This window comes from Alexandromys fortis, unplaced genomic scaffold (genome assembly GCF_014885135.2).
Source record: "Alexandromys fortis isolate MF-2015 unplaced genomic scaffold, M_Fortis_MF-2015_v1.1 scaffold_15, whole genome shotgun sequence".
NCBI classification, from domain to species: Eukaryota; Metazoa; Chordata; class Mammalia; order Rodentia; family Cricetidae; genus Alexandromys; species Alexandromys fortis.
In genome coordinates, this window is record NW_026067911.1 from 17,733,881 (window position 1) to 17,759,027 (window position 25,147).

The window sequence follows — 25,147 nt, forward strand, 5'->3', positions numbered from 1 at the left end:
CATACAGGGTTTCTCCATTTAGAGTCCTCTACCTCTCCTGAGGTTGCTTCCGGAATTACGTTTGGACAAAGAATGGCCTGGTCAGAGTTGAAGGATTCCGTTGGAGCTGGCATTAGCTGAGCTTTGGTGAATGAATTTCAACTGGAAACAAAAATGAATGTTTAGAGTAAGTTAATTCCAGGTTCATAACAAATCTGTTTCCATTTTCCTCGGCTAGTCAGCACAAGCCTTGCTACTCCAGGCTCTCCCGAGGGTTAGAAGTCCCCAAAGCGTTCAGAAAAGGTCAGGACTCTTTGTTACTAATCTTGTAAACGATCTGCTGAGGACAAAGCCCTCCAGTGGCTCCTTCCAAATTGGTCTGTGGCTGCGCCCCTCCTGAGGAGGCCCACACAGCGGTGACCCTTAATCTGGGGGCCAAAGCACCAGCTGTTGGGAAGGATGCCAAAGCCAGAGTGTGTTTCGGTTAACCCAAGAATTAACGGAGTGTTTCTGCTGTTAGCGCACATGGTCCTCTCTCAAGGAAGCCAGTGGGTTCAAACAGTGGAAGGTCTTTCAGAGCTGTAATGCTTGTAAATTCTGACACAGAGAGCCATGAAGGACGTACTTTCTATCCCTCCGACGCTGGAAGTGCGACCGCTGTTCTGGGCTCTACCATTTAGCGTTTTGTATAGAAAGCGTAGAACATTTTGCATGTTCTGTATGGTGGTCTGAAGGACCGGCTGACAAGACTCCATGGGTGGGGGGGAAAGAGCAAGCCTGTGCACAGAAGACCAGAGAAGTGGATGAAAGTCCCATAAGAAGCACTGTTAATGATGACAATGGCTACCATTTGGATACAGGGTTGCCCCTGTGAACTCTGATATTAAGTAGCACAATTGAGAATTGTTCTCAACCTATTCATTTGATGTGACCATGAGCCAATTCCTAAAACACAAGTGACTTAGACACAAGAGCCAACAGCTAACAAATGAATGTCTAAGCAAATGGACCCTCCTTTGCTTTAAAAATAGATAGTCTGAATTACTCCTGTGGTTAAAAATGAATGAATATGGATTATACATTGCCTCATTAAAGTGATAATAATGCCAGGTATTTCTTGATTGTGTGCAAACTTATTGTCATACTTGATAGCTTCTCAAATATCAGATAATCTTCCAAGGAAAAACGTTATACTCCTGTGTTTTTGATGGGGCTTTGACTATAACAAGTGCTCAGTGTTTGTGAATTCTGATGCTGCTGCTGTTGCTGGTAGCGACGGTGGTAATGGTGATGGCGATAGTGATGATGATGATGATGACGATGATACTGCTGGTGGAGGCAGTGATGGTACTGATGCTGTGGATGCCTGATAACAATGGCAGCAGTAGCTGGTCCTTTCTTGAGTGCACACTATTTTAAGTGCACTCTTTATTCTGTTTTCTGCATTCATGAGCTCATTTAATCACGAGTTTGGTAAACCAGATATCATGGCTGAATTGTACAGATGGAGATACCGAGGCACCAGTCTGTGTGTGCGTTGTACGTAAGCGGCCAAGCTGAGAAAGCAACCCAAGTCTTTCAGAATCTAAAGTCCAAGATCTTGATTGTTTTACTGTATAGATTTCGTGGTATTGATGAACTATAATGACTCTCCACCCCATTCTCAGCCAGATACATCTCAAACCATATAAATAAACTGAAGATTCTTTTGTTGTTTTAAGGGCTATGTATCTCGGTGATTAAAGAAAACAAGAGGCAAATGGAGAATCTAATCTTTGAATTTGCTGCTGGATAACAGAGACTATCCTAAAGATTCTTCTCATGTTGCCATTCATAGATACCCACCTCCATTTTTTATCTACTATTTAAAAAAAAGTGGAAGTCCAGTCCAGTGAGCAGAACAGTTCTGAGGTGATCGTTTTACTCTAGTCTGGGCACTGTGTCTTAAAGACCGTGTAATTAAATCCAAGAAGCTTGACAAGCTGGTCAGAAAGCGCCATGGAGATTGAACTCTGCTCCCTGCTTGGCAGGGTTGAAACAGGCTTTAATGTAGGTGGAAGTGATTTTAATCTGTTCGTTAGAAGCTGTAAACCCAGTGTGAACATGGCTCTTTTGACCTTAAAACATCGTAAGAAAGAAATCCTCTTGGGAGGCAGAGGCTGGTGGGTCTCTATGAGTTTGAGACCTGCCTGATCTACAAAGGGAGTTCCAGGATAGCCAGGGGTGTTACATAGGGGGAAAAAAGGGAGGGGGGAGGGGAGAAGAAAGAAAGAGAGGAAGGAAGAAAGGAATTCTCCAGATTAATCACATATAGACACTTTCATTCTAAAGCTTATAGTCAATTTAGAGTTTAAAAGAAAACCTCAGACAGGAAAGCTCCAAGTCACAAGAAGAAGAAAACACTTCTTTAAGCAAGCAAGCAAACAAACAGAAAAATCCTCCCTAAAGTAACAAATGGAAACACACATGCGGAAGACAGTGAGCCGGTTATGGTAGTCCTTCAACTGATGGCCACTGCCCTCAGTGTGAACATTCAGTGTTGGTGTGCAGTGGAAGGGGGGGTGGCCAAGAGGGAGGGAAGTGTCAAGCCTTGGCAATGCATGTGGTCTGATGGGAACAGAGAGTGAACAGCCTTTGAGGATAGCCCCGGAACAGGGCACAGGGCACATACCTGCACAGAGCTGACTGATCCTACAAGGGCCATGGCACTGATCATAGTTGGAATGTCGCTAGTGATCATAGCCCTCTTACTGCTTTTTTTCCTTCTTCTTCATCTTTTGAGACCGGGGCTTGTCGTGCAGCACAAGCTGGTCTTGAACTCACAGTCCTGCTGACGCAGCCTTGCGATCTGGGACACAAGCATGCGTTACCACACCTGACTCATTCTAATGTTTTCTAAAGCGAGTGTACAGCAAGTGTGCACGCCTTGCCTCATCTTTTCCGTTTCCTGGACACTTGTGGTGGGCGTGGGCGATGCAGAGCGCCTCCAGGTGTGTAGCTTCTGAGAGTTCAGCCAACAGGCTGTTAGTTTGTTGTTTGGATCTAGATTTGAAGTCCCTTTACAGTGACATTGTGTCATGGTAGGTGTCCACAGCTCTACTGTCACAAAAATGCCCTGGGGCAAACATTTTTGTCCTTTTCTGAAACACTGGCTTCTAAGGGTTATAGAGAAAGACAGTTTTAATAGTGAATTTAAAATGAATTGGTGGGCCAGGCATGGGGGCACACACCTTTAATCCCAGCACTCCGGAGGCAGAGGCAGGCGGATCTCAGTGTGTTCTAGGTCAGCCTGGTCTACAGAGTAAGTTCCAGAACAGTCAGGACTAAATAGAGAGACCCTGTCTAAAAAACCAACAAGAGAACACAAACAAACAAAAATGAGTTTGGTTTTAAAATCTTATAAGTGTGTAATTTGTTTTTGGTAATGGTCCTAGAGGGTGTGGATTGGTGTACTCTGGTTCCTTTGCATTGTGTGTGTTCATGTTTCCATTGCACACATGCTTGAGTGCACATGTGTGATCAAATGCATGAGTGCACATTGTGTGTGTACTCTGTGTGTATGTGCATGTGTATTTAAAACAATAACAAATGTTTAGAATTCAGAAACAGGAAGGAGACCAGTGGGGGGGGGGGTAAGCAATGGGGATGAAGACAGATATGTCACTGATATGTATGAAGATATCATACGAAATTCACTTTTTTATACAATAAATATATTCTACTATAAAAATATACCAAAAAGAAAAGAAATTCATTTATAGATTTTTAAAAATCACTTAGAGGCTGGGAAGATGGGTCAGTTGGTAAGGTGCTTGTCATGTAAGTATTAGGATTTGATTTGGTCCAGAATAGTTGAAAGGGGGGATAAAGAGTTCTGTGTGGATTTAACATGTTCTCCCCTATGCTCATAAGAGGAGGTGTGAGGGGACAAACACAGGGATGCATTTCCACACTGGGCTTCCTGCATCCTCCAGGATGGTTCCTTTGGTCCACTGCCCTGCTGATACTGTTATTGTTTGTGCATGTCCTGAGCACACACCCGCTGTGAGAGCCAAGAGCCTGGTGTGTTGGGGACCTTTCCTCCTTGCAATCAGAACTGTGGAAATGAATGAACCCAGAATTAACAGGCTAAAAGCTGTACCCTGGGAGGAGTCTGTGATTTGGGGTGTCATTTAGCTAGGGGTAGCTTCCAGGATCCAGGGGGGAGAGGGAGAAGAGGGAACAAGCGTGTGTTGAGTGGCTTCAGAGCTCTGTGTTCAGACTTTGTCTGGACCTTGTAACACATGGTTTTATAGGGGGAGGAGCTGCTTGTTCTTCCAGGCCGCCCAGCTAGCAGAAACTGTATTAATTAAATCACTGCTTGGCCCATTAGCTCTAGCTTCTTATTGACTAACTCTTACACATTGATTTAACCCATTTCTATTTATCTGTATATCACCATGAGGTTGTGGCCTACCAGCAAAGTTTCACAATGTCTGTCTCTGGCGGTTCCATGGCTTCTCTCTAATTCCACCTTCCTCCTCTCAGCATTCTGTTTAGTTTTCCCCTCCTAGGCCCAAACCAGTTCCTTTATTTATTATCCAATAAAAGCAACACATAGACAGAAGGACCTCCCACACCTTTCCCCTTTTCTATTTAAACAAAAAGGAAGGCTTTAACTTTAACATAGTAAAATTGCATATAACAAAACAGTTATCAAGCAAGAATTGCAGTTACAATTTATTTATATCTACTTTATCTTTTATCATAACTAAAGAAAGCTATAATAATACCTATCTATTCTTCAACTCCATCAAAGACTCCAGAAAGATATAATATTGCCTAAGTAAACAGGAAGTACATTGTAAGCAACTTCCAAAACTCTAGAATTTACAGAGGCATCTCACTGCCTAGACAGTCACCCAAAGTTCCTTTGTACCACTGGGGCATCCATCTTCAGCCTACAGGCCCATAGTATCCGGCAGACTCTTTCATGAAGCAGGAAATTTCAAAGACAGTTCCACCTATATTGGCAGTTTTTCAGTCATTTTCTTCTGTGTCCTGCAGAATGTCTGGCAGACTCTTTCATGAAGCAGGAACCCTGAAGGATCATCTCACCTTTCGGTGAGTTCAGCAGTCATTTCTCAGTAGGTCCTGCATGTCTGGTTCAGCAGTCCAGGCAAGAGCAGTTTCTTGCCCAAATGGCTAACCAACTCCATAAGGAGCTTCTTTGATGCCCATCTTCCTCTTGAAGTAGATTGGTGCTGCCAGGAGCAGATGTGTCTTATTGTCATGAAAAATCTTAAGTTCTTAAAAATATTTAAATGCCATATTCTCAAGATCTCTGAAAGATTTGAAGAATACCTAACTAACTGAAATATATCTCTATATATCTAGAAAAGCTAACTAACATGACTACAATCTTGACTATTATAGACGACTATCTATTAACCTATATTTTTAATTATACATTACATCTTTAAATGAGCTGCATAACCACAATACCTTAATCAAGAGCAGAAACGTGCTTGCTTCGGCAGCACGTATACTAAGACTGGAACGATACAGAAAAGATTAGCATGGCCCCTGTGCAAGGATGACATACAAATTCGTGAAGCGTTCCATATTTTTAGAAAAAATAAATTAAAATAAAAGAGCAGAAATATACATATAACAAAATTGACCTTAAATTTGTATCAATAAACCAAGATCCATATCAGTACACATCTCTATAGCAAGGGTTTGACTGTTCTAAAGACCATTTTAACTCCAAGCAGTTGAGACTTTTGAAAAATGGAAGCTAATGCATGGAACAATACTCTGGGAGTTATGCACAGTGCAACACCTTGGAAAGGTACTTTGTGAGGGTTAAAAACCTAGATTCTGCAGCCAGTGTCTTCTGGGTTCAAACCAAAGCTCTCCCACATACTGTGTGACTTTGGGTGTGTTGTATAAACCCTCTGTGCCTAGCTTTTCTACTCCACACCTTGGATGATGATATGTGGATGACTCGTAGTATTGTTGGGATAATTAAATAAAGTGAAGCACTTAGAAGAGCACGAGGCCCAGGGGAAGCTCCACTTGGGAGCTGGAGATCACGCAAGAGCAGCAGTGTAAGAAGTGATGTCAGCGCTGGGTGGTGGCACACACCTTTAATCCCAGCACTCTGGAGGCAGAGACAGGCAGATCTCTGTGAGTTCGAGACCAGCCTGGTCTACAAGAGCTAGTTCCAGGACAGGCTCCAAAGCTACAGAGAAACCCTGTCTCAAAACACACACACACACACACACACACACACACACACACACAAATGTCAGCCAGGCCAGGACTCTCTGGTCTCAGGTAATGTTTATGTCCAGCAAGTCTGACAGGTTTTCATGGGAGGTGAGGTCAGGTGAGGTAGTGTCCCTAATCTTTCTGATGACTATCTCTTGACCATGTGATGAGGAAGAGTAGAAGATGCAGCCGGATTCTTCTTATCTGATCACACTGGAACCAGAATTGCTCTGCTCAAGCTCCTCCTCCAGTTGGGTCATTCTGGTCCCATCTGTTTTTGTCACCTTAGGTGCCAACTCTAGATTCTCAGGAAAAACACCCAGTCCAGCCTGAGTATCAGCTCTCGCCAGCAGAGGTACATCATGTGATACAAACAGGGTGAGGGGCTCATGACGGGGAGGGTGGAGCAGTTCCTGATGTCAGGTATGTGAGCACACAACGACGGACATAGCAGTGATGAATCAGACCAAATACTGGTTCTGGAGCTGCGAGTCAAGGAGCTGGAATTTTAGGTCCTTATTAGTAGTAGGTTGGGGAAGACTTTAGCCTGTTTTGGCTTTGATGTCTTGATTTAAGAATGGGGATGTAGGATGCTCCTGTGCTTCTTCCCTCACCAACTAGGACAAGTTTCTTAGCATTCAGGCTCCAGTATGAAATAAAATGTTGCAGGAGAGGGACCGGGAGGCGTTAAACCAAGTGTGGCATCCTCTTAAGCATGGAGTCGAATGACTACACGGGTCTTGTGTCCTGGAAGGCTACCCTGCATACCACTGTAATAATGACTCAAAGCAAAGCCTTACTCCAGAGATACAGCTTGGTGGGTAAAAGCATTTGCTGCCAAGCCGGATGACCCAAGTCCCATCCCTGGAAACCAAGTTAGTAGGGAAGAGCTAACTTGCCTAGACCCCTACATGCGGACTATGCATTCATGCACATACATTACATACACGCACACACACGATAATATTAATGATAATAAATACAATATGTCTAAAGCTCTGTAAGAAGGAAATATAGATCCTTTACGTATGCACAAAAAAGTTCCGTATTTGCATATCCCTAGGTAGTGCTTAATGCAATGTAAATGAGCTATAAATCATATACTATATTGTACAGGGAATAATGAGAAGAAAAATCAAGGCTGTGCACTTTCAGTATAGACACAGTTTCTTTCTGAGTATTCACCAGCTGTGGTTGATTGAATCCACCAATATCGCTCCTACACATAGAGAATGTTAGCTGTAATCTTGTGGTCCACTATGAGGCTGAGCTATTATCCTTTCTTGTAGGGATAAGCCCTCCCCTTGGGGGCGGGCTGCCCTCAGGCGTATGTTTACTGATATAGTGCGCGGGCAGAGGCTGCGCGGGCCCTTCCGCTTGCTCTCCTGTTTCCGCTGGCTACCCCGCTGGAACCTTGGTTTTGTGAGTCTGTTTTGTTATTAAATTTGTTTAAATATCAATTATTGGTGATTTATTGATCCGACCGCTGCACTTTCTATAGTCTCCTGTCTCTACTAGTCTGGCTTCCCAGTGACTTCTCTCTCAGTTTCCCCATCCAAAGGCCTCTGGCTATTCCCTTGCTTCTGGGTCCTGCCTTCCTCCTTATAGCTCCCTTTTAATCTTGACTTTTGAGCGTGTAAGGAAGGTTGCCCTGAAACTATTCCTTCTTCCTTTTTCTGGTATCAGTGTGTCCTCAGCGAACACTTTGCTCTGAGATCCTCCAGAGCCCCACTGTCCCTACAGCCCCCATTTTAAAGTGTTTTTAATTGAAATAGAATTACCTCACTTTGCTTCCTCCCGTCAGCTCTTCCCAACTTTCGTCTCATACCCCTCCCAGATTTCCTCCAACTCTCAAGCTGATAGCCTGCTTCTCTTTGATTAGATACATGTGTGTATGTACACAAATAATATAAATACAACTTATGGAGTCTGTTTTTGTTCTTCATGCATTTGTGGTTTGAGGGCTGACCACTCTGCTTTGGACAACCAGTAAGGTTGCTCATCCCTAGAAGAGGCTAATCCTCCTTATCCCAGCAATATATCATTGTCTATAGTTCTTTGTCGAGGGCTGGGACTTAGTGAAATTTTTCCACTTCCACATTAAATCACCTGTGCATTGATGTGGATGTAGTCTTGTCTGCACAGCGGATTCTAGGAGAGCCTGTTTCACAGGAGCACACTTTCTGGTATTGTGGCTCTTACCATCTCTCTTCCTCTCCCTTTCATGATGCTCCCTGAGCCATAGATGCTGGAACTGGGAGGGAGATGTATCTGTTAGACTATATCCCTGCCCCCGCCATGATCGGTCGATTTCTGAGTTGTGTTCAGTTGGGGTTGTCTGTGACGGCCTCTACTGTAAGAGAGACAGACTTCTCTGATGAGGCGTGGTGGCTACACTTACCCTCTTGGGTTTCCTACAAACCCCCTTTTTAGCTTAAAAAATTATTTTTGAAACAGGGTTTCATTAAGTTACCCTGGCTGGCCTTAAACTCTCTTTATAGCTCAGTATTATGGTATGAATATGAAATCTTTCTGTAGACGCATCTGTTTCAACCTACGTTGGTCTCCAGTGGGTGGGGCCATTTCGGGAGGATGTAGAACCTTTAGGAATTGGAGCATCACTGGAGAAAGTGAGTCACTGGTGGGTGGGACTTGAAGGGGATAAGTCCAGTTTGCTGCTTCCTGTCCAATCTCTGCATTCCACCAGAATGTGAGGTGTGGAGTATTCTCAGCTGCACACTGGCACCATCTGCCAGCATGCCTTCTCCACGAGACGAACCATATCACTTTCAGCTGTGTGATAAAATAAGCCTTTCTTCTCCCAAGTCGTTTCTGTTGCATAGCAAGAACAGCCATAAAAGCCACGGTCTTAGTCACTGTCCTATTGCTGTGGAGATATCACGACCAAGGCAACTTTCACAGAAGAAATGATTTGATTGGGGGCTGGTTTACAGTTTCAGAGGCTTGGTCCATTATCATCATGGTGGGAAGCACACAGGCATGGAGCTGGAGCGGTAGCTGGGAGCATCCTCATCCACAGGCAGCAGGCAGAGAGACACAGGGCCTGGCGTGGGCTTTTGAAACTTTAAAGCCCACCTCCAGCGACACTCTTTCCTCTGACAAAGCCACACACCTCTCAGTCATTCAAACCACAGCAGTAAGGAACACCGGCTGGTTTCGAATTTGTGAGCTTCCTGTCTCAGGCTCCTGCATAGCTGGGATTAATGGCCTGGACCACGAGGCCTCTGAAGCCTTGCCTTGCTTCTCTTCTTTCCCTCCTTCCCATTTCCATCTTGTGCTCATCCCTGAAAATGTGTGCTTTAGAACCCCACCAGCCACCCCTACCTCAGGCTAACCGGGCTCTAGAGGAAGGAAAGAGAGAGCAGGGGTAAAGGAAACCGTCCATCCAGAGGAAATGCCCACATCTGCGTCCCACGCATTTTAAATAACAGAGGCAAGCATGCGACATTTCAGGGTTGTTTCCTTTTTACAAATGGCTCACATTCCAGACTCTAAGGGAGCCGTGAAACCAGAACTCACTTCCCACAAGAAAGACTATTTTGCCTGATGACTCTCAGCCCACAAAAACTCCCTTAAGAGTGGAGCCACAGTGCTACAGTAAGTACTCAGGCAATACTTCTAGCATACCCTAGCAATGCTTCTGACATGGAGTCTGTGGGATGTGGGGGAAACCTGTGCTGTGTTTTTGAGTGCAGGTGACAACTGGCAGAAGGGATCCCATCCTCCAAGTAACAACAACCTGCATAAGTAGAGACATTTAGACCTTCAGAAGGGCCTGGATATAAGCACCCTCATATAAGAATGTGCCACTTCTGACCACACACATCCTAATGAGCAACATTTGCTCACTAGAGGTAAATGTTGGTTTTAAAGCTGGGCACATGCCTTCATTTCCAGCATCAGCGAGGCAGAAGCAGGTATGGGATACCATTGATTAATAAAGACACTGTCTTGGGCCTGTGCAGGGAATAGAGGTAGGCAGGGAAAACTAAACTGAATGCTGGAAGAAAGAAGGAAGAGTTAGAGAGAAGCCATGTAGCCCCACTGGAGACAGAGAGATGCCAGAATGTTAGCCAGTAAGCCACAGCCAAGTGGCGATATACAGATTAATGGAGAGGGGTTAAATTAATATTTAAGAGTTAGCCAATAAGAAGCTAGAGCTAATGGGCCAAGCAGTGTTTTAAATAACATAGTTTCTGTGTAGTTATTTTGGGTCTGAGCTGCAGGAGGGCCGGGGAAACAAACAAACGGGCTCCTTACAAGGTGGATCTCTGGGAGCTAGTTCCAGGATAGCCAGGGGTACACAAAGAAACCTTGTCTCAAACTCCCTCCCCTACCCCTAAAAAAAGTTGGTTTTTAAACACAGATGTCTTAACATTTTAACACAGTGATTCCAATTGTTCACAAGAAGAGCATTAGAACATTATTTTATCCGCTCCCTTTGCAGAAAGCCTATTGAAAATGTTTAACTTTTAAAAACATTTTTTATTTATTTATGTATGTGTGTTTTGCCTGCCTGTATGCACTCTGGACTTGGATGGTGCCTGCAGGGGACCAGAAAAAGGCATCAGATCCCCTGGGACTGGAGTTACAGATGGTTTTGAGCCACCCACTGGGTGCTGGGAATCAAACCCAGACCTCTGGAAGAACAGCCAATGCTCTCCACCTCCCAGGCATGTCTCCATCCCCAGAGAGCCCATTATGAATGCATTCCCTGCAATTGCAATCCTCCAGGAGTTGACTGTTTGGGGAAGAATGATGAACACAAGTAGAGGCTTTGAAGAAAAGGGTTTGTTTTGATTTCTCAAGACAAGTCAGCAGCAGCCTCAGAGATGTTCCAGCCCTTTCCGTCCTGGGTTCCTGGCTTGGAGCTGCATACTCAGGGCCTGTTTGGAGTAGTTCAGTCTTTAGAAAGCTAAGTGAACGCAAATGTGTCCAGTGCCCAGGAGCTCCAAGGCAGCTTGGATGGCCTTGACATCCGAGCTTCCCTGTACCTCATCTCAAAAACCAGAAGTAGCTTCTGTCCCCACAGCTATGTGGGTGCTTGCTCTCTGCTCGAAGATAAAAGCAGAAATCCAAGTTCATGATTGCAAAGTGTCTTTTCCTTTCCGAAATGCCATTCCTTGGCTAGTCTTATTTACAGCACTCTGGTGGGGCAGGTCAGAATCATTACCCCTCTCTTCCACCTTGGAGGAAATGAAGACACAGAACTCTAATCTAATGACTCCCTGGGGGACCTGAGGGAAGTTGGCCTCTCAGACAGTCAGGTTTTCCACCTGGTGTTTCTGGATTCCCCATAAATTGTTGCCTCAAGCAAAATCTTTAGAACTTCTGTCTATCGTTGTCAAAAGAAGCTGCACTTGCCAGAGGCTTAGAGGCTCGGTAGTCAGAAGCAAAGGGTTGCGGCTCCATTTCAGGCCCATCCAAAGCAAGGGGGCTTCTTGTTCCTTCCCCCTCCAGCAGAGGCGGGATTGGGGTGTAGGTTGCTCCTATATACCCTCTACCGCGGTGCTATGACCCTTTAATAGAATTCCTCACGCTATGGTGACCCCAACCTTAAAATTATTGTTATTGCTACTTCATAACTGTAATTTTGCTACTGTTATGAATGTTGTTAATGTAAGTATCTGTGTTTTCCAAAGGCCTTAGGCAACCCCTGTGAAAGGGTCTTGACCCACAGGTTGAGAACCACTGCAAGTCCCCTCAGCTCCATGCAGTGACTGTTGGAAAAAGGCTTTCTAGGTGGTGGGGTGGCGGGGAGAGCAAGGCAGCTCTTGGCTTTCATTCCAGCTGCGCCTTGACATCTCTTCCTCTTAAGTGAAATCAAAGCGCAGAAGAGCAGACCCTGCAGAGAACGTCACTGGGTCATTGTTTAATCCTTTCTTTCTTCTTTGGTCCCCACATCCAGGCTGAGTTGCAATGGCATCGTACACCCCGCTTCCCAGTTGCAGCCTTCCCTAGATCTAAGCACGTTCTCTTCTCCCCTGCAAAGCTCTTCTAGAACCTAACGCTGTTGGGCAGCTGAGAAACCGATGGCGTGACCTCTGGATTTCTTCACAGAACTTCCAGACTTCTGGGTTGGCGGGATCCTTGAGACTAAGGAAAGACAGTTCAAGGGGTTAAGAGCAGACGGGTAGGCAGAGCTACATGGAGCCCTGATACAGCTTCATTGTACATCCCTCGGGGTTAACTGTGTTCTAAAGAGAGGAGGGGGGTTGGCTCCTGGATCCTCCAACTCCACGCTGTGGCTCTCACGAATGACAGTGCTGTACTGCCTAAGGAGCCGTACCATTTTCATGGAAAAAGTAGATTCCCAGTCCAGAAGAGCCAAGCCGTTCTCCATGGAGAGAGGTGTTGCCTTGTGTCTCCCTGGTGCCCAGGGGCCTCTTCTCTGACTTACCCTTCCCAAGAGCCTTCATATGACAGTGTGTGTTCCTCCAGGGTAACCCTGGCCATAGGAGTGCCAGAACCTTCTGGAGAATTCTCTACTCCTTTACTTAGGAGAGCTGCTGTTCTGAACTGCGGAGTCTCCACCATTCCACCTGTTTTCTAGCTGGGTAAACTTGGGCTAAGTTCTTTGATGGCTTAGCGGCTGGTTTCATCATCCATATATAAAGGGGGAAATATGGGAAATGCTGATATCTGTCTGAGGGGGAACAAGCAAGTTAAGACAGTTAAAGCACTGGAGACAGCCAAATTAATTAGCATTCTTAGCTATAATGTCCATGTAGAAAGGCAAACCCTTAAAAACACAGCATGCAATGATTGGGTCCCTTGCCCTTGAACACTGAAAGGCATGGGAGGGCTCACTTCCCCTGCTCTCTCTCCTTCTTGACAACGTTTTTGAGGGTCAGAGGTCAGAATGAAATGGTCTGACTTCTCCCCTTCTTCCATTCAAACTGGATTCTACCGTTTCTGCCGGGTTTTGTTTACCCCACTGGAGTGGGAAGGGAGTCACACCGTGTCCGTGGAGTGGGAAGGGAGTCACACCGTGCCCGTGGAGTGGGAAGGGAGTCACACCATGTCAGTGGAGTGGGAAGGGAGTCACACCATGTCAGTGGAGTGGGAAGGGAGTCACACCATGTCCGTGGAATGGGAAGGGAGTCACACCATGTCCGTGGAATGGGAAGGGAGTCACACCATGTCCGTGGAGTGGGAAGGGAGTCACACCGTGTCCGTGGAGTGGGAAGGGAGTCACACCATGTCAGTGGAGTGGGAAGGGAGGCACACTGCGTCCGTGGAATGGGAAGGGAGGACCCCTGTGTGTGTCGTCGAGCAGTGGGCTCATCCCTGCCACGTGCCGTCCTTTTGGTCCTCTCTCCAGATACCTCTGGACCAGTGGTTCTGAAAGCACAGATTGAGATCTGACCTCTGCTTCCGCCACCTGTCAGACGCTGCACTCCACCATGTGACTTTTTATTATTTGACAAAACCCCAGGAACCGTGAGCTGGGCATCACTGAGCACATTTTCATAGGTGAAAGGATGGAGACTTAAAGGGTTCTGTATTTCTTTCGGGATTAAACAACTACTATAAAGCAGGAATTCGATATGGGATCTGGCTTATTATCCGCACCCTCCTCCCCTAGTCAGCATCACTAACCTTAAGCAATATAACTTTTCTTGTGGTCCTCTGATTAAACCCCTGAACTGAAATAAGCCTTACTTCTCACTGTCCCATGGGTACTGTGGCCTGGCCTGGTAGATTGGCCTTACCATCAAACCCTTCTCTCTGGGGCTGGACCTTGGCATTTCCTGATGCCCCTGCCTGGAATGCCAAACAGCTTATTTTTACATTTTTGAATTGGTTCAGTTTTCTTTTCTTTTTTTCTTTCTTCTTTCCTTCTGTCCTTCCTTTCTTCCTTCCTTCCTTCCTTCCTTCCTTCCTTCCTTCCTTCCTTCCTTCCTTCCTTCTTTCCTTTTGTTTTATTTTTGTTGTTTTTCAAGACAGGGTCTCTCTGTTTAGCCCTGGCTGTCTTAGAACTTGTTCTGTAGACCAGCCTGGCCTTGAACTGGTGATCTGCCTACCTCTGTGTCAAGTGCTGGGATTAAAGGCCAGCGCCACCACTGCCTGGCTGAATCAGTTCAGTTCTCAGCTGCTCAGAGAACGTGTCTTCCCTTCCCCTCTCCCATCGCTCAGGGCTAATCAGGGACAGACTCCCCGTCTGTCTAATCAGGCTAATCAGGGACAGACTCCCCGTCTTAGCTGGGGTTATCCTGGCTGTGTTGCGACACCATCACCAAAATGCAAGACGGGAAGGATAGGGTTTGTTGGGCTTATGCCTTGTGGAAGAAGTTGAGACAGGAATTCAAACAGGTCAGGGGCCTGGAGGCAGGATCTGATGCAAAGGCCGTGGAGTGGTGCTGCTTACTGGCTTGCTCAGCCTGCTTTCTTATAGAAACTGGGACTACCAGCCCAGGGGTGGCACCACCTACAATGGGCTGGGCCTTCCCTCATCAATCACTAACTAAGAAAATGCCCCACAGGATGGCGGACAGCTCGATCTTACAGAGGCTTCCTCCTCCCAAATGATGGTAGTTTGTGTCAGGTTGACATAAATCTAACCAGCATATTCCCCAAGGCCTTTTTAGCCTCCTTCAGCCTTTTCCACAGGTTCCTGTCTGGGCTCTGCTGAGGAGCATGCGCCGTGAACAAGGGCGGAGCAATGGAGTGTTAGAGACGGGCTGAGCCACTTTCCGCCTTCCTGACTGTTAATCTCATCTTTCCCGACATGATCTCCAGCAGCTTCCTGTGATGCTAGGCTGGGAAAATATACGCTTTCACTGTAAGCCCCCTTGCAAGTCTCCCGCTTCACCCTGAGGACAGTGTAAATCCACATTTCAACACCAGGGAGCCAGTGCTGGTGCTCTGGATTACCTGTGCCGGCTCCTCATCTGGGCGGCAGCATGGACAGGACATAGAACTAAGGGACAGGCAGTTTGGGACTGGAAGCAGTGGCTGGAGGCTGGGGGGCAGTTCTGGAGCCCACTTGGTAGCCCTCAGGAGGCTCTCTGGGGACAGGCTGGCCTTAACATTCTTGGGCTCCTCTCAGGAGCTGCTAGGCTGCAGCAAGCACTCATGTTGCTGCTGAGACAGGAAACGATATTTTCAAAGCCTTTAGCCCCTAAACCTCAAGAACTCTTATGATGCAGTAAATGTCATGTATATTGTTGAGAAGAGAGAAAGAAAAAAAAAAAAAACACCCAGGTGTGAGCCCGTGTTACTGACACGACAAGAGATACTTGGTAATATCGCAGGAAGTCATGCTGTCAAAATAATAGAGAAGGTAGTGTCTAGTTGGGGGCCACACCTTATAATAACTGTACTTAGTACAGAAGAGCTTCCGCTGCTTCGTGAGCTCTGTGGTTCCCTCTGAGGTAGAGCCCGAGGTTGGGGGGAGGGGGTGAGACACTGGAACCTACTCTTCAGGCATCCTGGCTTTTGGCACAGAGCACAGAACCACACTGAAAGGCTGCCTTGTCTGAGGGAACTACCTCGGCTGCAGGCAGTTACCCTGAGTGTGGCTCAGGAGTGTAATTGATTTAAAGCGAACGTTTACATTGTTTCTGCCTAAAGAATTTGTCTGCTTGGAGGATCATCTCCAGACCAAAGCAGCTAGCTTCTGGGAGCTTGAACCATGGCTGGCCACATCCTGCCTGTCCCCACCCCCCTCTTTTTTATTTTTATTATTATTTCTTAACACGGGGTCTCATATGTCCCAGGCTAACCTCGAACTTGCTGTATAGTCAAGGATGATCTTAAAGTTGACCTTCCTGCCTCTGTCTTCAAGGTGCTGGGATTAGAGGTACGCACTGCCATATCTGGTTCACGTAGGACTGAACTCCATGCACACTAGGCAGGAGCGCTACCAACTGGGCTGCACCATCGGCTCCTTCCATCTTCTTTTCACAAGTGTGCACTTTCTGTTCTCCAGGACACAGATCTAGACCAGCACTGGGCACAGCTTCAGTCCTAGATATGCTGGCTGGGAGGACAAGTGTACGTGGGGGGCAGGAGCTGGCCTCAGCTTCTCGATGACTTCGTTGACTTCGTATGTGGAGTCTGCAGAGAGGCTCGTAGCTTGGCTGTTTAGTGTACCAAGGGTCTCTGGCTGGAGAGGGTGTGGGCGACTGAGGACCTTTGGACGCTAGGCAGTACTTACATGGCAGCAAGAAACAGCTCGCCTCTGCCGGTTCTTCCTGGGAGTTTCTGCCTCTAATTTAAGTCTCAAGCCCTGCCCTACCTCCCAGCCTCTCTCGAATGCCAGCTTGACAGATTTACTGCTCTGGTCAGCTGCTCATTTTTCGGCTGGATGCTGCTAGGTCCAGGTGGTCTACTAGGGGGTGGGGTGGGTGATAGTTCCTCAATTTACCCTAAATTTAAGCCTCCAGTTCCAATTCCAGACAACCAGCCAGTCTTGTGACGTCGTATTAAATAGCACATCCGCACAGAGAACCTCCCTATTGTACCTCTCTCTCCCAAGCCTTCAACCTGGATGACCTGCTGCCTTCTTCTGCTGAGCCAAGCTTGATTCCGCTTTAGGAACCCTGTCCCACCTTGCCCTGCTTTGGGGGCATGCTTCCATTTTGGCCAGGGCTGAGCATCTCTAGTTGACCTGGTCCCACTCAGATATTACTCCACCCAATAAATTTTCTCTAGCCCCCAAACTCACTGCACCATCCTTTTCGGGTTTCTTTTCAGGACACTTACGGGAATCCGATATGCCCCTTTTTGTTTATATGTTCTTTGTCTACCTCCTTACCCTTGAGGACCCTGTGGGACTCAGGGACTTGAATCTGACACATGGTAGGAACCTGATTGATACACTCTCAGAGTCAGAACACGGCTATACTACTGTACATGCAGAGCAGCCACTGAAAAGTCCTGTAGAGGAGTCCATAACACACACTACTTGGAAGGAGAAGGTCTCCACTCCTCCCTCTGCAAGCTGTGGGGAGGGTGCTCCTCCTTGTGCAGAGGGGAGGACAGCAGTGGCTCTCCTCTGGACCTAAGAGTGCTTTAGCATCCTTGAAGGGTGGCCTGAACCTGGACTGCTCACGTCTTTGGGTGCCTTAGCTGGCCCCAACCAGTCCTGACTGCTCTGGCTGTTGCAGCAGGTAAATGTACCCCCATCCGTTAAGCAGCTGCTGCGTGTGACTGGGTTTTCTGCTGCCTTGCAGTTTCGTCCTTGCAGACAAGTCTATGAGGTCAGGATGTGAAACCTGCTTTTTGAACGAAGAATCTGAATACAACTCATAGGGTAAATGGCCTCTTAAGAGTCTGTCTAAATTGGGGAGTCTGTGGAGTCTGTCTGACTCCCAAACACATGTTCTCAGGGCCCTGAAACATAGGTAGACCCCGGAGACCAACTGTCCTGAGCCGTCAATTTCCCCAGAACACAAGAGTTCCCAGGGCTAAAGTTAGGAGAGTCTGAGACTGCCTGGGGCGGTTGCTTTACCTACAGGAGCAGGCGGAAGGTTACCCTCACAAGGCTAGCTGGTCTAGATTTCAGATGATAGGAGTAGCTGGCTTCCTTTGTCCTGCCTCTGTCCTGTGTGCGGTGAGATGTTACTCTTCGACGCCAGGCAGAAGTCTTGGGTGGCCTTAGTACACTCTCTCTCCTCTTTCAGCCCACGCCTGTGCTCTTCCTCGTGGGATAATCTAGCAAGCGTCAGTCCATTTTGAAATGATTATATAGGTCATACAGGCTGTGGGGGTCAAAGGTTACATACATCAGGACAGCTTAAGGAGAAGTGCAGGTACCCTTACCTAAGAGTGAACTACCAGGTCTCTGGAAGGCTGCTGGTCTCCCAGCTGGGGGAGGAGGGCCAACTTTGTGGTATTTCTCCTAGCCATTTGCAGATCTAAACCCTTGGCTCTGCTCCGCAGCCCTTCCCTGTTCCCGTTTGTCTGTCCTCCTGCTCTGCTTTTCCCCTGAGGCTAGTCTCGCTGATCCCCCCCCCCCTCCCTTTTGCCAGTAGCTGGGAATTAACATCCGTTAATCAGTTAAAGAGGTTATTTGTCTAAAAGGGAGCAGGTAGTGATAGTTCTAGTTAATTAATGAGAAAGAAGTTAAGTTAAAGGACTCTTCTTGGCTTTTCCTTTGTGTTACTGGGTAACTTCAATCACTGTCAATCTGGAGGTGCCGACATCAGGGGAAATGGGGCCAAGGCCCCTGTGCTGTCCACATGACATATCTCAGTGTCTGAGAACTGACCCCCGACCAGGGCAGTTTCCTAGACAGCTACCCCATTCACCAGCAGTCTGTTTTAGCCTCAACACCACCAGCTGGTTAGTTAACACACTAGTCATTTCTTCAGAACTGGGTTCGTAGCTCCAACTCAGCGTTTCTATGGCCAGCTTCAATACCCTCCCTAGGCCTGCTGCCACTTTCTGTGTGGATTGTTGTGCGGCTTTGTGCTGTGTCCCCACCCCAACTTGGGCCACCTTTTCCCTACCCTCATCCCTCTGGCTTAGACACATGCTTCCGCTTCTCCCCTTAGCCATTCAGGTCTTCTAGATGATTCCAGATACTGTTGGTCTCTGCAGTGTGGCCTGAATTATTGTACATTATGGGTGGCTCTTCTTTGGCTCCGCAGTGTCCTGGTTTTCGGCACCTTGGAGCTGGCTGGGATGCACCCCAACCCTCCCAGTCCTCTAGCCACGGGTCTGTTGTTATTGTTGGTTTTGGCTTCTCTCCCCTCTGCCTGGCTTCTCTAGCTATGAACATCCTACCCTTCATTCAATAACAAATTTCTGAGTCACCTCTTCTAGGAAGCCCTCTTGCATTCTCCTAAGATAGTTGAATCGCTTGGTCTTCTGTACCCCTCGGCCATTCGCAGCCTCTTCCCTCTGCTCTACGTTCTTGCTGGTCTGGCCATGGTGCTGGTCCCCAGGTCACAGAGGGCAGGAGTTGTGTCACCTGGCACCAGCGTCAACAGATTGGCTCTAACTTGCCCTGGATCTGGGTTGATGGCCTTGTGGCTTCAGTGACTTCGATGAGACCTCCTGCCATCCTTGATGTCCCCTAGAAACTGCTGCTTCAAAGCCACAAAGGGGAAAAAAAAAATTCCAGCTAACTCAGGCAATGTTGCTTCCTTCTCGGGATGCTTCGTTGTCCTCCTGCACCTGCACATCCTCCAGTCAGATTTGGTCACTTCACTATGGAGCAAGCCAGCAGTGCCCAGCCCCTGAGGTACCTAGGCAAGGTCCGGAGAGGGCTGACCTCCAGATCCTGAGCCCTCTCGGGAGGGAAGAGCAGCAGTCCTAACTGGAATGGTTCCCCTCTCTTAACTCTGCCCAGACAGTCTGTGGTACTTCCTCCACCCAGGGGCTGTGACTTTCACCAACAGGCAAAGACACTTGAGAGTCCCACTCTGCCTTGTCAAGTGACCTGGTGCTTAATTTTCAGGGTTTTTGGTTTTGTCTTACAGTGCTGGGGATAGAGCCCAGGGCTTACCGTCCTGCCATTGCAGGCCACAGGCTTTCTTTTACTTTGAAAATTCCCAGGTGCCCTGGGTTGCCCTTCCCAGCCTGAGTTCTGCCCCAAATCCTAGGCATTTGCATTTTCTCAAGGACCCTTTGTGGCAGGTAGGTCCTGGCCTCCTGCAAATAACCTGGAATAACACCACCCTCTGCACTCTCGCTGGCAGCCACAGGAAGAGTCCTGCCCACTGTGAGTCTGGGGCCTTTTAGACCAAGGCAGGAAAACAAACACCCTGCCCTTATTCACCCATTCCTGGTGGCCAGTGGATTAGGCATTTAGGAGTTGGATTTGCAATTTGTGAGCTGATTAAACAGCAAGGCTTTACTGAGCCGCTCCCTTGGGCCTGAGTCTTTATGCATCTTTTACAGAGGAAGAATCCGAGTTATGACAACTCCCAACTGGACTCAGCCTGGTTCCCCCCAAGGGCTCCTTATTCGCGCTGAATCACCGGCCTGACTGTGGCCCAGAGGAGCGAGGGCGTCTCCTGCGGCTGGCGGATTTTTACTGCTTCCTTTCCATACTTATTCACCTCTGTCTGATCTCCATCCTTGCCTGGTCACTCCTGCGTGCCCCACAAACACGGAAAACCGCTGTCCTTTTCTCAGCCGTTAGCTAGCAGGCCAGTGGCATGCTTCCCCGCTGAGGGCTGTAGCCGTGACGGGGGAGGGGGGGCGAGAAGCCGTCATTCACCAGGCCAGAGCCCACCATCTCCCTCATCTGCATCTCCTGGAACAGATGAAAAGAACAGGGGGGCACCCTCCTGGGAGGCCAATCCAGGGGCTTTCTTTCCCGCAGGACTGTTGTCTGGGCTTGCCAAGCCCCACAAGTTGGCAAACTGGAGGACTGCTTTCAAAGCGGGCCTTCGCCCTCCTTGGCAGGCGCCTCAAAGCTGTCTTGCTTTGCTTTGCCTGGGCCTGGGAGTCCATGCGAGGCATTCGTTCACACGCCTCAGTGGGGACATCCTTGGAAGCGGCTCACACTGGCACACTCGAGGCAGGGCCACTTGGGTGGGCGTCAGAAGCAGAGTCCAGGTGGCCTGGGCAGAGCAGAACGACAGAGTGGGCATGGAAGGTGTTGGAAAACGTGCAAGCTCTTCGAGAACAGTGTTTAAGGACTGGGAAACACTGCCTGACAGTTACTTTTATAAGCTGTAGACAGAGTACTTAAACTTTCCATTTCTGTTTTGCTTTGTTTGTTTGTTTTTGTTTTAGTTATCCTGTTTGGGATAAAATCACAAGTACTTCAGGACACAGAAGTGAGTCCTTAGGACCAGACAGAAAGGAAGATGACCTTGGAATCTAGTGACCTCTAAACCGTTTTTTCTAAAGTTTCATTTCTGGTTCTTCACTGACAGTCGTTCACAGAGCTTTAAAATGAGGCCATTTAAAAAAAAAAAAAACTGGGCATATTGTCACATGACTTTAATCGCAGCATTGCGGAGTCAGAGTCAGAGTTCAAGGCTGGCCTAGTCTACATTGAGTTCTAGAACAGTTCTACAGTGAGAATCCTGTCTTGAAAAGCCCCAAAATAGACTGGTGGTGGCAAGGCACACCTTTAATCCCAGCACTCACTGGGGAGGCAGAGACAGCCAAATCTCTGTGAGCTGGAGGCCAGCCTGGTTTACAGAGCGAGTTCCAGGACAGGGTCCTAAGCTGCAGAGAAAATGTTATGATCTGCTGGCCTGGTCTGTCACCTTGGTACAGTGTCCTTTTAAGAGATAAGCCCGCCCTCTCCCAACCCCTCTCCTTCCACCAAGGGAAGCAGATATCCCTCCTCCTCCTCCTCATCCAGCCTAAGCTCTCTCTTTCTGTGTCTCTCCTGAAGAGGTAACTTCTCCTCTTTCTGTTCTCTCTCTCTCCTCTCTCTCTCTCCCTCTCTTTCTCTTCCTCCCTCCTCTTTCGCTTCCCCCTCTCTCTCTCCCTTCTTTCCCCCTCCTCTTTCTCCCTCTTCCTCTCTCCTCCCCTTCCCCTTTTCTTCCATAATCCCCTAAATAAACTATACCCACTGTCTGCATGGCATCTATCCGTCTCTTACCCACCACAGCTCCTTGTGGGACCAGCTGCCCCGCTGCCCCACCACCTCCCACCCACCTGGGACCCACAAAGGCCTCATGTGGTGGGATCGGCTTCCCCTCCTGGCCCGTTGCCACCCCTCAGGGAACTGGGTGCAGCTTTTATCTAAACCATTAGAGAAACCCTGTCTCGAAAAACCAAAAATAAATAAATAAGTATAACTAAGTAAGCAAATCCTAAAGAAGACCATTTGAGGTTTATGCGCGCATGGTGAGTGCCAGAGTCTATCTCCGATGGCACAGGTGATGATGCTAGGTTGTCAACCACAAACACCACTTCTGCTTAAAGAAACAGAGCATTTGGGCTGGAAAGATGTGCACTGATAGCGTGCTTGACATGTCAGCTTGATGACCAGATGCCGGCACCCACATTTCATGTCAGATGTCCCTAGGATCTGTGGTTCTCACTGCTCAGCCAGCCTATGGAACCAGCAGCTCCAGAGTCAATGAGAGATGCTGTCTCAAAGACAAAGGTGGAGAGTGAGGAAGACCTGTCAGCTTTCGTGGGCATCACACACGCGTGCACACATATCAGAGAAAGAACAAAAAGAAACACATACTGGTGTGGTAGTTCAGTGCCAGAGAACCAGCCCTACAGTGCAGTGACAGAGAGGCAACCTCATGGAGACACAGTGACAGTGCCAACCTCATGGATCAATCACAGTGACAGGGCCAACCCCATAGATCACAGGGACAGAGCCAACCCCGTGGATCACAGGGACAGAGCCAACCTCATGGAGACAGTGACAGAGCCAACCCCATAGATCACAAGGACAGAGCCAACCCTGTGGATCACAGGGACAGAGCCAACCCGGTGGATCACAGGGACAGAGCCAACCTCATGGAGACAGTGACAGAGCCAACCCCATAGATCACAAGGACAGAGCCAACCCTGTGGATCACAGGGACAGAGCCAACCCTGTGGATCACAGGGACAGAGCCAACCTCATAGATCACAAGGACAGAGCCAATACCATAGATCACAGGGACAGAGCCAACCCCGTGGATCACAGGGACAGAGCCAACCCCATAGATCACAGGGACAGAGCCAACCCCATGAATCACAGGGACAGAGCCAACCCCGTGGATCACAGGGACATAAAGCCAGCCTAATCTTTGTCTCTGGCAATTTTTAAAATTTTTTATTATTATTTTTAGGTCCAGTGGGCTTTTGTTGAGATACACTAACAGAACAAACAAAAGTATTTTTACCAACGATCTTTTCTGCTCATTGTATTGTTACAGAAACCCACCAGAGAAGACCCCTCAGACAGTCTGTCGCCAACTGAAAGCCTGTCTGGAACTACACTCAGTATTCAGGACCCAAGTGTTTAGAGTAAGGGGTTTGAAAAAGCAGAGACTCATAGCTGCAGGAGGAGGTTTCGGGCAAAGAGGCAGTTTAACAGAAGCTGAGATAAGTTAGCTGGGGCATCTTGACCTCAGGTTCCTAGAATAGAGTTGAAATTTTCCCAAAGGGTTTCCCATCATGGAGATAAGATTCTTGCTAAACCTGAAATGGCCTCAGCAAGAATACAAGATGGAGGAACCTGTGCACTGTCTTGCCCTGCCATACCATCTCAGGAAAGACAGTGGTCCATTTGGATGTACATGCAACACAACTGAACCCAGCAAAATGACTCACAGTAGTGTTCTTACCTATTAACCAGAGAGTTAATCTTCCCTTCTTAATATCTTTAAAAGTTTTAATTTCCCCATGTGCTCAACTATGTTCATAGCAGCTTTGTTTGTTATAGCCAGAACCTGGAAACAACCTAAATGCCCCTCGATCGAAGAATGGATAAGGAAAATGTGGTACATTTGTACAATGAAGTACTACACAGCAGAAAAAAATAACGACAGCTAGATTTTTGCAGAAAAATGGGTGGAGCTAAAAAACATTATTTTGAGTGAGGCAACCCAGACAGAGGAAGACAATTATCACACGTACTCACTCATAGGTGTTTTTTAAACATAAAGCAAAGAAAGCCAGCCTACAAACCACAATCCCAGAGAATTTAGACAACAATGAGGACACTGAGAGAGACTTACATAGATCTAATCTACATGGGAAGTAGAAAGTAGAAAATGACAAGATCTCCTGAGTAAATTGGGACCATGGGGACCTTGGGGGAGGGTTGAAGAGGAGAGGGGAGAGGCAGGGAAGGGAGCAGAGAAAAATATAGAGCGCAATAAATATCAATAAAAAAATGAAAAAAAAGTTTTAAGTTCCCACAGTTTACTTTGGTATTGGTCCATGGTGCCTAGGACATAAGAATTTTCTCCTACTTTTGCTGGTTAAAAAGTGTATTCTTTTCAAGTTTGTTTTGTGTCAGAAAACATAAGTAACTGTTTTCTGTAGCTACCTGTCCCCTCCAAAATATGGCTCAGATATAGCATCCAGTATCTTACTAAACCAGGCCTATTCTCACTCTTACCCGCTGTTAAACATTTTTAATTGAAATACTTAATAGCATGAGAGTATTCTAATTTAATTACATTCATCTTTAAAGATATCTTGAGTTTGTCTACTTATTTATAAAAAAAGATTTTTTTTTAAAAAAAATATTTATGTGTACGAGTGTTTTGGCTGCATGTGTTTGTATCCTACGTGTGTGTTCCTGGTGCAGACATCAGATTGCCTGAAACTGGAGTTCCAGGAAGTTGTGAGCCTCCATGTGGGTTCTAGGAATTGAACCCAGGTCCTCTGAGAGAGAAGCAAGATCTCTTAACACCTGAGCCAAGTCCCCAGCAATGAATAATAATAATAAATTATTTTTCGATAGGGGAAGAATACTAAATGGCTACTGTCTTGAACAAGCACCTATACTCAAACCAGCAAACCAAACAAGAATAAAATACCTTCCTGGTGCTATTTAGTCCCGAGTCTATGAATTTGGTATTGGCTTTATGTCCCTTTTGCCCTGTTCTTCAATTGATTTGCTCATTATATGTCAAACTTGCTATTTGCGAGGACTGTCCAAATTGGCTTGCTTCTGTGGTGTATTTACAGAGTGCTGAGGGGTCGGTTCACAAGCAAGCAAGCGGCCCTGGAAGGACAATGTCCTTTCCTTCCTGAGACAGATATTTCAGGATTGGGGAAGTGGGGTTTCCTGTGTTCTCACAAGGGGCTGAGGAAGAAAAAAAAAAAAGAACGCTGGGGCAATTTCAGAAAGAATTCAGCCTGGGCTAAACAGGAGAGATGCTTTTGTCTGTAGCTCTCTCCTACTGGGAGAGGCCTGCCTGGCCTGGAGGCTGCAGGCACGGGAGGAAACAAGGCCAGGGTTGTGACTGCCAGGTTCTCTGGAAACCTACTATCCTGGGCAGGACTCACTGGA

General features: G+C 47.3%; 1 non-coding gene across 1 annotated transcript; it reads left to right on the forward strand.

The window, feature by feature from the left end:
• Positions 1–5,482: 5,482 nt before the first annotated feature.
• Positions 5,483–5,589, forward strand: LOC126499344 (U6 spliceosomal RNA). Its single transcript, XR_007591071.1, has one exon. It is a non-coding gene; the product is annotated as a U6 spliceosomal RNA (small nuclear RNA).
• Positions 5,590–25,147: the final 19,558 nt, after the last annotated feature.